This window comes from Colias eurytheme, chromosome 32 (genome assembly GCF_061535395.1).
Source record: "Colias eurytheme isolate Ceu_HAF_F1 chromosome 32, ilColEury1 Martin Lab GWU primary, whole genome shotgun sequence".
NCBI lineage: Eukaryota > Metazoa > Arthropoda > Insecta > Lepidoptera > Pieridae > Colias > Colias eurytheme.
Genome location: NC_143011.1, coordinates 3,215,348 through 3,231,134, shown reverse-complemented (window position 1 = coordinate 3,231,134; position 15,787 = coordinate 3,215,348).

Sequence of the window (15,787 nt, the reverse complement as noted above, 5' to 3'; positions counted from 1 at the left end):
TCATTTTCGAATGTCACTGTAGCGACGACAAGCCAATTTACGAGTTACCGAAATTTTATTTATTTATTTTATTTATTAGAGAACAAAAATTCACATTTATTTAAAACAATTTTGCGATGCGAAACCTTACGAGGTTTGTAGCAACGCTCACAGTCGCATAAACACCGTTTGTTATTCGCAAGGAAGACAAAAGAAGTGACTACATAAACCGGTTCCTTATCTATTCATGACATACAAATACAGGGTGTTCATTACAATGTTGTTTATTATGTTTATTTTATTGTTTTAATTAATTCGAGAAAATATCTTTTGTATATTATTTTGTAGTTTTTAATATTAACATCCTTCTTGACTTTTTGTGGCATAGAATTAAGTATAGTGGGTAATAAGAAATTAGCCGTACGCTTCCCATAAAGATTGTGTACTTTAGGAATAATTAATTTTTTATTAGTTATTTGTCTGGTAGCAAACTGATGCGAAATGGGATTTTGAAAGTTTATGTTATGAAATTGTTCTATGAGAAAAATCTTTTGAAACATTTGTCTTATTGGCAGTACATTACAATAGCTAAATAGTTCGAGAGGTTTATCTTTAAACTTGTTTTTAATATTAATAGGTACAATTTTTTTTATTAGTCTTAGTTGTAAATTTATGATTCTATCAATGTAAGTATTAAATGTACGTCCATAACTTGTGATACCGTATTGTATTATTGATTCTGCCAATGATCTATAGATACCGAGAAGAATTTTGTATGGTACTTTATTTCTGATGATATATAATTTTGAGAGTATGGCCCTAAGTTTATCACACAGATGGTCTATATGATGGTTCCAATTAAATCTGTTATCAACAATCAGTCCTAAGTAAGTATAATAAGGCACTTGGTCCACACATTCACACGAGCAGTCCGGGTTATAATATGTAGCTTTGTGAAGACATACGTGATTGTGTGCCGTGATTTTAAAATTATTAAAGTTTTTCAAATGACTCGAGTGTACATGTACTATTTTTGTTTTCTTAACATTTATGACAAGACCCGCATCGTGCGACCACATTAGGATACGCGTAAAATCTTCCTGTAACTGTTGAGCTGCAGTATTAATATTTTTGTCTGAGGCTATTAGACAGGTGTCATCAGCATATTGATAGATAGAACAGTGGTTGATGACATGTTCCATATCATTTACATACGCCAAGTACAATAAAGGTCCTAACACCGAGCCCTGTGCTGTACCCTCGGTGATGGTCATTTCATTGCTCATTTCATCGCCTACTTTAACACGAAATTTTCTATTAGCAAGATAATCTTTAAACCATCCCAGAAGAGGTCCACGGATACCGGAGTTATCTAGTTTGTGTATAAGAGTGTCATGCCTGAGTGTATCGAATGCCCTACTATAATCGATAAATAATAGCAGTACATGTTTTTTGTTATCGAGACATGAGTTTACTTCATCTGTAAATTTTGACAAAAGTTGTGAAGTTGACTTACACGGTTGAAATCCAAATTGAGAGACAGATAAAATTTTATTTTCGGCATAGAAATTCTGCATTTGTTCGGCTATAAATTTTTCCACGATTTTGTCTAATACCGGAAGAATGGTAATCGGGCGATAATTTTCATACTCACTTCGCGTACCCTTTTTGTGAATAGGTCGGATTATTCCAGTTTTTAACTCTAAAGGATATTTAGCATTAACAATAGATGCATTAATAAATTTAACTATAATATCTACGATTTTAGTGCATATATTTTTTATGTCAATACATCGAATGTTGTCGAATCCGGGAGCTTTATTGATATTAAGTTTTTTGTTGTTAGCTTTTTTAAGTAGCATTGATTTATTTTGTGGATAATAATAATCATTTTCACATAATAGACGCTTATTGCATTTAGGAATGATTTTTTTAATACTATAATAAAATTCTTGTGCAAAATTATTAGCAATTGTTTTAATGTCTATGTTATTTTTATGAAATGCTTTTAAGATACAGTTGTCTATTGAATTTTTGCAGCGACCTGTTAATGAATTCAAAATTTGCCATAAAGCGTGACTATTGTTGTAGTTTTGATTAATTTGATTATGATAGTAATTATTTCTTGATTTTTCTATGAATTTACGCGTTTTATTACGTAATTTATTGTATTTTAATCGAAGTATTTTATTAGTCGGGTCATTTTTCCAGTCAATAAAAGATAAATCTTTTTTTTCACACATAGTTTTTATGGTGCTAGTAATCCAAGGATCTTTGTTTCTTTTACTTGATGTTGAAATTATTTGTTCAAATTGTGATTGATTATAACAATTTTGGATGGTATTTTTTAAGTTATCATATAATTTATATGGACACTCTGTATTCGTAAAATCATCCCAGCTAACATGATCAAGCAAATTATTAAGTTTATTGTTATCTATTTTTCGAATGACTTTAACGTCACCCTGTACATGTGCTAATGATTGTCCAATGCACGACAATACGATCATACGGTGATCAGCCATTGCAGTGCCGAGCGCGCCCGAGTACAGGTCTAACAATTGCGTCCTTACAAAAATGTGATCGATTACGCTACGCGTTATTATTTGGTTTCTTATTTCAATTCTTGTATAATCGGTTATAACACTTGTTAGACCGCACTCGGCCATGCTATTTATGTAAAAATCTTGAATGTTACCCTTTATTTTTATATCTATGTTCATGTCTCCTAAAACAAAAATATCTAAGTGTTTAAAAGGTTTACTAGATAAAAGATCCTTTATCTCCCTTACGAACAAGTATTTACTTTCGTTGGGTGGCCTATATATTGCACAAATTGTTGCAACGTATTTGTGATTAGTCGTTAAATGACCTATGATTGATTCACAGTGATTTAAAGTGTGATGTTTGAATGTAAATACGTGAACGTTCCGTATGTATATTATAATACCGCCACCTTTTTTATTCTTACGTAACTTTTTGTGCATTATATAGCCATTTACATTGAACATATTTGCGATATTATCTTTAATGTTTACTTCAGTTAATATGAGAATATCTATTGGTGAACATGAACTGTTTATTAATTCTAAAACATAACAAAAATTTTTAATTAGTGATCTTACATTTATATGGACTAAATTTAACTTAACCTTTAACTGACGTGGTATACGTCTCACAGACGTCATTATTTTTATTATGACAATATTTTTCAAAAAACGCGACGCGTAGCGTTACCCCTCCCGCTACCTTCCTATCCCGCCATCTTGTTGCCGTCAGTCGCGGCCGCGAGCGCGACGAGTGCACAGGTTCTCCCACAGGAGCGATCGCCGTCTCACAGACGTAAGTACGGTGTTTATATACAAAAACTAAGCATGTCTCTTGGTCGTCACCTCTGTGTTTACGTAGGTAGCCACATAGGGTCTCGTTGACGTCACATCGGTTTTAATTTTATTAAATTTCGCAGAATGCCTAGAAAAAATGAAATCTGCACCTAAGAGTATGCCTCAAACACCTATGCTAGCTAGGAGTATGCCAAGGAAACGGGAAAGAACCCCAGTTGAAAGATCAACTTCTGCATTGGACCAACCGACATGCCTGAACCTCCTCCGTCTCTAAAAAGCCAAGCTAATCCGCAACCTGGAACTCTGAAGACGTGTGCAATATGTCCAAGTCGCCTAAAAAGAAGAACAAAGTACTATTGCTATCAATGCAGCAAGCCAATGTGTCTTACATGCTGTCTTCAAATATGCAATGACTGTACTACGACGTTGAAAATGTACCGAATATGTGCCTTGTCATTTTTTTTGTTATTGAAGAAAGACTAATTATTTTTGTTATTTATTAATTATAATACAAAGAAGTAACGATAATTTAAGTTCATTTGTCGATTGATGAATAGTTTTAGAAAAAAAAAGAGTTCCTAAATTTAGATAAGCAATTATAGTGTATTCATGAATAAATGTTGACTATTATTAAATTAAGGACAGTAGTTTTATTTTATCCGTAATAAATTGTTCTTATACATGTATGAATCAATTTGTAAAACCGTTACAGTATAGTATTGTTTAATTTATATTATTTTATTTCAATTTAATTTTTAACGTCTATGAGACGGTACCGCGGCGTTAAAGTTACATTTAGACCAGTACGTCAGCCAAAGGTTAAATTGAGATTTCGCTAACGATGGAACATTTTTACAAAATGAGTTATATGTACTACAATTAAAAAGTTCTAAATTATTGCTTGGGATATTCGACTGAACTATGGTGACCTACATAAAATACTATATCTATTACCGCCGATGATGTGCTGGTGCTGCCTGGTTGAGGAGATTTTCAATGTCTGTTTCGCTTCTGATCACAATAGGTTTATTATTCTCTGATTTACGGATTAATATATTCCCATTCTGGAACCACACATATTTATAATTTGGTGTTAATTTTTGCTTAGCTTGCCACAGCAGGGTTTTATTCGCTTTAGTTAGGGCTTTGCGTACTATCACTTTGGTTTTAGCTGCTGGTACTGCTTCATCACATACCACCTGTCCCACAAGTACCTCTCTGCGTCTGGAAGCACGTACCCACATATTACATAATTCCTCCTGTTTGAACTCCAGTTGAATACATCCATCCTGTCCGTTTCTTCCTTCCAGGCGCTTCACGTTGGAGATTCCTTCTTTGGTTAGATTTAGGTTATCAGCTAACTTGTTACATAAGTCATTAAGGTCTTCATTAGGACGAGACGGAATGTTGGCAACTTCTATGACGGTATCCAGACGCTGCTGTTCCATATAGCGCACGTGTTGTTTTAATGCATTTATTTCTAGATCGAGGTGTGAATATGTGCGTGTACTACGCACGAAATGAAACTTCTTTATGACCTTATTTTTTCAAAAAAAATAATTTACTATATGCAACTTTACAGAAATATGTCGAATCACGCGTGATAGGGATAAGAAAAAAAATGGTGCGTAACGGAAAAATGTCACGCTAAATTTTTTTTCAACCCCGATAAAGAAGTTTCACTTCAAAAACCTTCAGAAAACCTGGATGGGTTTTTCTTTTCTCTATGCAATTAAACAGACATTATCTGACGATAGTATGTAAACTGTAAAGGCGCTATTAACCTTAAGATTATTTTCAACAGTCTTAAATCTTAATATCTTTACATTGAACGGACCCAAACGTCGATGAGATAGTTAAAATAATTTTAAAGCAATCAAGTTACGTACTCAAACTAAATCTAGACCCGTATTCCAATCATAACATTTATCTTAGGCCAGCTGTTTATTTGAACACGCTAATTATCTGCGACATTGTATTATGAACTGCCTAAATAAGGACCTAATAAATTCTCCCAAGTAAAAATTCAAAACTAAATGCCTCGATTTACCTTTTATTCGATCAAAGTAAATCTGTAACATTTCATAAAACTTCATATCGTAAAACTGTATACTGTGAATTGTTCACAACTTTATTTTAAGAAATTACCTCAAATATCACCTTAAATAAAACCTACGAAAAGTTTTTTTTTTAAACCTCTAATGCACTAGTTAAGGCATTACTTTTCGTTTTTAATCGAATAGCAATAAGGCTGTCTTTGTGTAGCAATTAATTGTTATTTGTCAAGGGTTATAGCCTAAATAAAAACTAACGCAGGTAGTTTAAGAAATTAATGCGGGTAGTCAAGAAACTAACGCGGGTAGTTAAGAAACTAATTTGAAAGTAATTCGCATACTGTTTTTGTTCTGATACACGGACAAGTGAATGTTTATTGTTTACGTTCGATTGAAGGATCTGGATGCAGTGTACCAATTAATGTGCTTTCTTTGTTAGTGTTAGCTCACAAAATAACAAACATTAAAGCAATTCGTTACTTAATTTATCTTGATGGCAGTGCTTACGCCACAAAGTATTTTTTAAAATTACGTGAATTACCTACTAAAGTGAACCCGTCCCTGAATAAGTGAAAAAGGTACTGTTAATTTATCACTGCGTAACTAAGATGGGCTGAATGTAATGGAATAAGTTTTAACTAACTACAAAACCGTAAAGCAATATCGCACGACCTAATAACAACAACACTGCGTAAATAAGTTGAGTTAAATGTAATGCAATACGATTTAACTATACACTGGTCTGTAGGCTACAACTTTTAACAAAATCTAATCGTTACATTCGGTACAACCTGTAAATCAGCACTGTTTTTAACCGACTTCAAAAAAAAGGAGGAGGTTATCAATTCGGCCGGTATGTTTTTTTTTTTTTTTATGTATGTACACCGATTACTCAGAGGTTTCTGAACCGATTTACGTGATTCTTTTTTTGTTCGATGCGGGATGGTGTCGAATTGGTCCCATAAAAATTTTATTCGGATAGGCCCCGTAGTTTTATTTTATGAGCATTTTTGTCTGTATTTGTAAATGTTGCAAGTGCAAGTTTGAAGTCGGTTGTTTTTAACGCAGTTATTGACTTGTTGTGCAGCATTTTGCCGCGGCTGTGACCATTTTCCTCAATTAATTTAAAATAAATTTTGTAACTAATGTTTTTGGCAATAAATTTCTTTTTCTTTCGAATAAGTTACTTGAAGTTAACTACATTTTGAAAACCTACTTTCTTTATCTTACTGTACACTCAAAGTGGAATGTTATCTACTGACCGGTTTTGTATGAGATTGAAGGATAGTTGCACGACACGTCGACACGTCGCTCTGGTTCCGGTGATCTCAGGCTCGACGTGTTGATGGTAGTGATGGTAGCGCGACGCCCGGCGTGATATTGCGGTGCCTGGCGTGGATGCGCAACGCCTGGCGTGGTGTCGCGGAGCCCAGCTTGGTGCCGCGGCGCACAGTATGGATGCAGCACCACATGGCGCCACGCATGACGCTCGACGCTCGACGCATGATGCTCGACGCATGATGCTCGACGATCGACGCATGATGCTCGAAGCCGGACGCTCGACGCAATGGCACGGTGCACGACATGATGACACGGCGCTGCTCTCGATGATACGGCTTCCGACGCGGTGATGCGAGCGGCAGTGTCATCCGTGCAGCGCGAGGCGAAGTTGCCACCCTGCCCGCACATAACGAGCTCTCCCTTTGTCTCCGGCTGCTCAGTGACACGTATGCTCGTAGATCTGTAGGATGCTTCTTCCCGTTGAAACTGGATCGAAGTGCCACGTGGTTGCGGCGCTTTGACTTTTAATCAGGTTATCGTATATCGTATCGAGGTTATCGCCACGTGTTTTCTCATTTGCTCGATTTGATCCCAATTCTGATGTCGGAGCAAGGTGTAGATTGTGAATCTATTTTCAAGCTGTGGGCGTTGCGTTGGGTAATCGAGCAAAGAAACACCTCAAACTCAATCATTTCTTTATTTACCACCGATTCGGAAAGCAGTATCTACAGAGAAGAACCGGCAAGAAACTCCATAGTTGCTCTTTTAATCATGTCAGTTTTACAATACAGTCATTTTAAATACAATCACTTTAAATACAATCAATTTTAATAACCGTTACGTTACACATTTAAATTAAACACTAGCAGAGAAATGGTTAACAGTTCCTAGTAGTGGAAGATCCGAACTCTTCGATGTTCGAATGTGAAGTGCCGTCCCGAGGGCGAGCCTTCACGGGCTCGACCCGGTACAAGCATGAAGTAAGCCGCCAACTTCACTGTGCTGCCACCTCCCTGGAACTCGTGCTTAGAGTCGTTTTACATCCGCGCTATTGACCGTCTCCGACACGGCCATCCTGCGCTGAACACGTCCTCGTGTTTGTGGGTGCTGTAACACAGAAAACATCTCGCACAGTACATGCTCTTCGGCCAATCCTGACAAATTTTTACAATTAAACTCTGATATTTAATTTTTAGGCTTTTAAACCACAAAACTGAAAAACTAAATCCTTATGATCACTTAGTTGTCCGTAAGTCTATCAGTCTATCTATCAAGACCTTTGAAATTCATATCGCATACCATCGTCCCGTTAAGCTTTGAAAAGTTATAACAGTCGATCAAAAGATAGCAGTTTTCGACATTCGCAGCGGACACATGGAATCGATACCTTCAGGATATTTCTTGTGAACACAGAATCATGAAATTTGTACAAGAAACGTCTTATAGCAAAGAATCTCATAAAACAAAATTTAAGTTCATATGAAAACACTAAACAGGTTTTTTTCTTAATTTGAATATCCTAAAATAATTTCCAACTTCAACCCTTTGAAATAAACCATTTTGATTAAAATAATGAAACATTGAATTCTGATCATTTCAATTAAATTTATGAACTACTACTAAAAGAAAATAACGCATAAGCGACCAAACACCACTTTCACTGCTATTGTCATCAGAAGATCATTATTAAAGTATCACAAAAAAACTAGAGCATGAATCTTATCCGAGGCCTGTGGCTTTTCACTAAGCCCATCATCACACACGCATTCCACCGAATGCCAACTCTGGCTTTTCACTAAGCCCATCATCACACACGCATTCCACCGAATGCCAACTATGGCTTTTCACTAAGCCCAACAACACACACGCATTCCTCCGAATGCAAACTCTGGCTTTTCACTAAGCCCCACAACAAACCTCATGTTTGTTCCACACGCATTCCTCCGAATGCCGAGTCCCACGGACTCCATATTCCATATCTAATGGTCTCTACAAGACCCAACCTCCGCCAGCGTCACCCGCGCACCGCGCATCCACGGTTAACTATAAGCAGCTATCTGGGGGCCTAGACAAAAACCATTTTCTGTAAGCGTTAACGCCTACGGAAAAATCTAATTGTATGGAGTTGACATTTGCTAACGAGAAGTCACGTGATTGCTGCTTAAATGGTAGACAAAGTCAATATTCCTCTTGCGGAAAGGAACGTCGAAGTGAGCGTGACACGCAAACGACAAAAATGTTCATCAAAATGGTAGACAAGTGCCACTTTTGACAAACGCCAATGATATTTTGACGTTTCCGCAACACGATAAATTAGCGGGAGATCGGACCCAGACGCTAACGCATAACGCATTACCTACTTGCTCTGTGGCTAACGCTATTAACGAGTAAACGGATATTTTTGTGTTTTTAATTCAAATTAAATAGTGAAAATGCATAGTTTAAGATTATCATGGGCTGCTAATATTGAAGCAGCATTGCAAAGACGTCAAACAAGAATAAATCGACGTAAAATGGTGCAAATTATGGAGATGGAGGAATTGGAGTTTATTCATCTTTTTAGGATAGATAAACAAAGTTTTTGTCGTCTTTGTGATGATCTTCGGTGTTTAACCTTATTGAAAGGTACACGGGAAATTAGTTTAGAAGTCAAGGTAAGTTTTATACCTACTTCTAACCTTATTTAAAATATAAAGTTACTTAGTGTAATTTCTCAATGAAATCATGTTTCAGGTTTTGTGTACTCTTAGTTTTTTGGCTACGGGATCATATCAACGCATTGTTGGACTAACGCAGCATTTGGTACAAAGAACAACTAGTAGGTGTATTCGTCAAGTTGTTGAAGCATTGAGCCATCCGGCCATTATAAATAAATGGATTCTGTTTCCGAGGTCGCAACAACAACGAGCCCAAATAAGACTTGAGTAAGTTATGATAGGACAAAAGTATTTAAGTTTAAAGATATACTAGAATACTTTTAAGTAGTAGCATATTCCTGATGTACATTACACTAAACAATATACTTTCTTTAAGGCTAATAGGTACACTTAGAACATGCCTCATGTAGCCTCGTATGTACATTAGGTTCAAAATACTAGTAAAAAAATCTGTCCTCTTATAAAGTAAAATATAAAGTATTATATTTTCCAAAACTACAGGTTTCAGAGGCGGTTTAGACTCCCGGGTATAGTTGGATGCATAGACTGTACCCATGTGGCAATAGTCAAGCCATCAGATGATGAACACCTATTAGGGTTCCGTAGCCAAAATGGCAAAAACGGAACCCTTATAGTTTCGTCATGTCCGTCTGTCCGTCTGTCCGTCTGTCCGTCTGTCACAGCCGATTTACTCGGAAACTATAAGTACTACAGTGATGAAATTTGATGGGAATATGTGTTGTATGAACCGCTACAAAAATATGATACTAAATAGTAAAAAAAAGAATTGGGGGTGGGGCCCCCCATACATGTAACTGAGGGATGAAATTTTTTTTTTCGATGTACATACCCGTGTGGGGTATCAATGGAAAGGTCTTTTAAAATGATATAAAGTTTTCTAAAAAACATTTTTCTTAAAGTGAACGGTTTTTGAGATATCAGCTCTCAAAGTCGTAAAAAGTATGTCCCCCCCCCTCTATTTTTATAACTACGGGGTATAAAATTCTAAAAAAAATAGAGGTGATGCATGCTAATTAACTCTTTCAACGATTTTTGGTTTGATCAAAGTATCTCTTATAGTTTTTGAGATAGGTTGATTTAACTGTAATTTATTATATTTGCTGCTACGGAACCCTTTGTGCGCGAGCCCGACTCGCACTTGGCCGGTTTTTTTTTAATCGGAAAGGGTATCATTCATTGAATGTACAAATGGTAAGTTTACATTTGTCTGTGACTCAACTATGTAAATAGCTTTATATAGCTCTTACAGAAACATTCATAAGATTATTACATAGGTATATAATATAATAATTGTTAAATAATATTTTTCCTGTCAACAGGTATGCGACAGTAATTTAAAAATTTTTAATGTAAATCCAAAGTTTGGCGGAGCTACCCACGACTCTTTCATATGGGCATCTAGCAGAATGGAAACATTTATGAGGGAATTGCACCAAAATGGAGAACAAGTGTGGTTATTAGGTAGGGTAATAAATAATATTATGGTATATTTTTAGATAACACTTGTTGAAAGCATTTTATTCGCAAATAATCATTACATAGTACAAATATTTATTTATGTGTTTTTAGGTGATTCTGGATATCCTCAGCGGCCATGGCTGATGACTCCTATATTAAATGCAATTCCTGGCTCTGTTGAAGACACATATACTCAGCGACATGTACAAGCAAGGAATTGTATAGAACGCTGTTTTGGATTGCTCAAGTCACGTTGGAGATGTTTATTAAGACACAGGACCTTACACTATCATCCTGTGGTTGCTGGGAAAATTGTACTTGCCTGTTGTGTGTTACACAATATGGCTTTAGAGGCCAATTTACCTTCTCCATCTATTATGGGAGTAGAAGAAGATGATGCTCAACCTGAGAATGCATCTGATAGTGTTGGTGCTGCTAGTAGTCAAAGTGAGCTACTCCAAGGCAGGGCAGTATTGAATAATCTTTTATCCAGACTTTAATTCATGAGTATAATTTTAAGTAGTTGTAATAGTTATTTCTCTTTATTATATCATTTTGTGTAGAAATAATTGTTAACATTTAATTTTAAATTTTGATTGTTCTTTGGAAGTATTTTGCTTAAGAAAATAAGAAATAACCGTCTAAAAGGCTAATTCTATGCATATTTTATTGTTCAATTAATTTTATATTAATAAGTAGTAGTTATAATTGTTTATGTAGTTTTAATCTTATTCTTTTGTAACATATTTTATACATTAAGGAATTCAACAAGTGAATATGAATAAATACAATATTTAATTACATTAGGCTTAGAATACATAGTATAAGGGCTGATTTTTCAATAGCCAGATATCTATACAAAAGCTGTCAAACCGCAACATTTATTCCCCTGGTAAAAATTATCTGACCATTGAGAATGAAAGCCAGAACATAATAATTATGTTACTTATATTCTAATTTGATGTAGTACTTGTACTAGTTAAAGTATTTCTTACTTGTGTATCATTTTTTTTTATTATTATTAGTGTATAACAGTATATTGTGTTAGTACACTGACATGATTTAAAAGAGCAACTATGGAGTTTCTTGCCGGTTCTTCTCCGTAGATACTGCTTTCCGAATCGGTGGTAAATTTTAAAATATGTAATGACAGTGAGTAATTTGTGAAAGCAATGTAATAATTTCATTTCCATTGAAGATAAAAATTAAAAATATTCTTTAAAATAATATGTTTTATTAATAATATATGCACTTATAAAATTAATATATGTAGTATAAAAGGAGTCTTAAAAAATAATAACAAAATATAATTAAAAAGCTTCAAATACAAAATATCCTAAATTAAAATTAGATTAAAATATATAAAAACAACCGACTTCAAAAACGGAAAAGTAAAAAATAAAAAAGATTTGATATTCTTAATTACTACATATTATTTAGATGTGATATTTACTAAAAATGTTTGATGTTGGTGCACCAGCTTAATACTAAGTGTTTCGTGCTTGGCACCGACTTCAAACCTTTTTAGTAAATAGCACATCTAAATAATATGTAGTAATTAATAATATCAAATCTTTTTTATATTTTACTTTTCCGTGTTTGAAGTCGGTTGTTTTTAACGCAGTTATTTTTATTTAATAATTTTTAGTGTATTTTTCAATACGAATCAGCCCAAACTCGATAAAGTTGAGTCAATATTATATCCTATGGCTATATATATTTCCTATGGCCTCCTTCCGATTCCATCATCAAATCAGCTCTATGTCATGATAATGTTTCATCGCTATCCAATTTACATACATATACAAAATTTCAGCTCAATTGGTTACCGGGAAGCGAATCAAAGTTACTTGCTACATTCCAATTAAGTCATCGAGTCAAGACAAAAATGCTTATAAAATAAAAACTACTGGGCTAAGGCGTATAAAATTTTTATGGGACCAATTCGACACCATCCCGCATCAAACAAAAAAGAATCACATCATACATAATATAAAAAAAAAAGATACCGGCCGAATTGATAACCTCCTTTTTTTTGAAGTCAGTTAAAAATAAATTAATTTGGTCTCAAATTACGATCTTCGAGGAGTAATATCAATTGTGATATTCTTGAATTAAGATGTTGCGTGGAGTCACGTAGGTCTGCCTCTATGCGGGTGCGGACTTCTTCGACCCGTACGCGCTCAGCTTCCACTTGCACTCGCTCTCTATCAACTTGGATACGTTGTGCTTCAATTTTGAGCCGTTCAGTTTCCAGCTCATATTGACGCGCATCCCTATCCATTTCAAAACGCAATCTTTTTTCCTCTATTGCCACAAACTCACTGGTGGCTCGGTCAAATGGTGTTTGGCGTCTTCGCTGTCTGAGACTGCGATGACGAGGTGTAGAAGGGCCGGCAGATACCGGCGATCTTCCTGTGAACATAGATAAAAGCTGTATTACTCTGTATTGTGTAGTTTATTGGATGAATAAAAAATCTAACATGGAGAGAAAACGAACAAAATATGGTGGTAGTTAATTTATTTAATAATGTTAAGTATTATGTTTTAATGTAGGTAGTTTTAAGTTTCAATAACTCAATTAGTTTCAATAAATAAATCAATAATTTAGTAGTAGGTATCCTAATACCACTTTTATGCATTTACCACCACTAGGCTATTTGACAGCATCAATAAATTGAGTTCGTTATTTAGTTACTTTTGAAAATTATTGGATTTTTTCTTTAGTTAAATCAATGAATAGGTATTTACAAAAATTTTAAAACAAAAAATTGTTCTGTCAAATTACCTATTTCAATACTAATTTTATAATAATTACCTCCTTGTATAGTTCTACTATTGGAAGGACCTGGCACAGGACTGACTGGATGAGCTCGTGGAGTTGATGTTACATGGGTATTTTCTGGAGGTAATGCCTCCATAGTCATTTCTTCTGGTGCTGGTATGGAGGTGATAATTCTTTCTTCTGTTTCCCCTCTATTGACTTGAGGACCTTGAGGTTGAGATGGTTCCTAAGTACAAAAATATAATTGTTGACCAGAAATATGCAAGTTTTTATAGAATTATCAAAACAAGATATAACATTAATATAATAATATGAATGTTCACTCACTTGGAATCCCGCTTCTTCTATGGCTTCTGTTCCAGTAATTGCGGTAATCCCAATTAACCTTAACACTCTCTCCTCAAGTCTACTCAAAGGCTTTCCCCTACCAGGCCCACCACCAGTGCCACAAATATCCCGATTTATAAGGGAGGCTTTCTTTTTTGTTTTGGTCTTCCAGTCAGACCATACCTGTAGCACGAAATATAAAATATTAACATTAAAATAAATGGTCTTCAGAGGCAGTGGCGGCGCAAGACCTAACTAGGCGAGGCCCCCTAAGGGATGATGCAAAAAGACGGATTTAATTAAAAGATTTTTTTTGATACTCATAAATGCTAAAAAAACGCGCCGTCCAAGGGGCGCGAGGCCGTGGACGGTCGCCCACACCACCCACGCCTTGCGCCGCCTCTGTTCAGAGGTACCTAAGCAACAGCAGACTTTGCTTAATAATTAATTATCATATTACCCTTTTCCATTTGTCGGGATTTTTGCTAACACCATTTCCACCCACTGAATTTAACAATTCGGCTAATTCTTGCCACAAGCCTTCACCCCTTACCCTTCCTTGAAGTCCAACTTGTGGCCTTGAAAGATCACCGTGGCTAAAAATAATATTCATAAGATTAGTGTACAGTGAGAATATTAGCCGAAAGTTTGCTACTAACATTCTAATACCATGTTTATCAAACAAGTAACTATTAAGGTTTGAAACGAGTTTCTTAAGAATAACAAAATGTAAAATAAATGACAGATTTCGGAAAAAACCTACCTTTCCATAAATTCTAATAGTAAACTAAATTGTTCGGGACTCGCACGAAGTCTGGATTCCATGGTTATCACAGAGCAATTAAGTAATATAGTAATTAGTAATAAGTTGACTGATTTCAGCGCGCGAGTTTGCGTTTGAACTTTGGCAGTAACAGATACTGACTCTTTGACAATTGACAGTTGACACTTGCTACACACTATTCCATAGACTAATTATAGAGTGTTTCGGATAACGCTGCGGAATGGGCGTTCAGCGTTCCATGTGTAACATGTCTACCAATTTCAACACGCTAATGTCAAGTCCTTAGCGTGAGCGGAAAACGCTTGCATTGAAAACGCTTGGTTTTTGTCTAGGCCCCCTGTACTCCTAATAGCAGACGCCGGCTTCAACGGACTACGGTAATACCGCGCATCCACGGTTTACTATAAGCAGCCATAATCCCCTTATAGCAGACACCGACTTCAACGGACTACGGCTACGAAATGACTACTGGCACACTGACCAATCGAACTAAGATTCACCGCTATCACTCAACTCAAACTCAAGTTTCAAACATTAATCAACTTCAAGTGGTACTTGGCCCTCAGGCATTCTCAATATATTGACAAAGTGAAGTTACCCGAACATTGTATAAACAACATCTTTCTTTTCAAAGTGATTATTGGTGTTTATAGGATTCAATAGCTCAACAGTTAAAAAAAATGAAATCTTATCTGAACTGAATATTACTCATCCAACAGTATATTAAAACTCAAGTTATCTCCTATACAGCCATACTGACAATCATGTGTCCCCGTACGCCATTTCTCACACTACATTACTACGGTAATTCATCTCGGGATACCAAAATAACTACCATCCTGCCTCAGCCCACACTGACCTTACAGGGTTACCATACTGCCCCGGTCCTCCTGACCGGTCAGAACACACATCTACTATCCTGGACCTCATGCCAGATAGAACACCACCATCCTTCGATGAACTACATTACCATCACAATATTATTTCACGCAACACACATTTACTTCACAACGTACGAGACAACACAACCATCAGTATGCTACAACTATATATCGTCGATGTACGTACGACTATGTATTTGGGCTTAGTGAAATCAC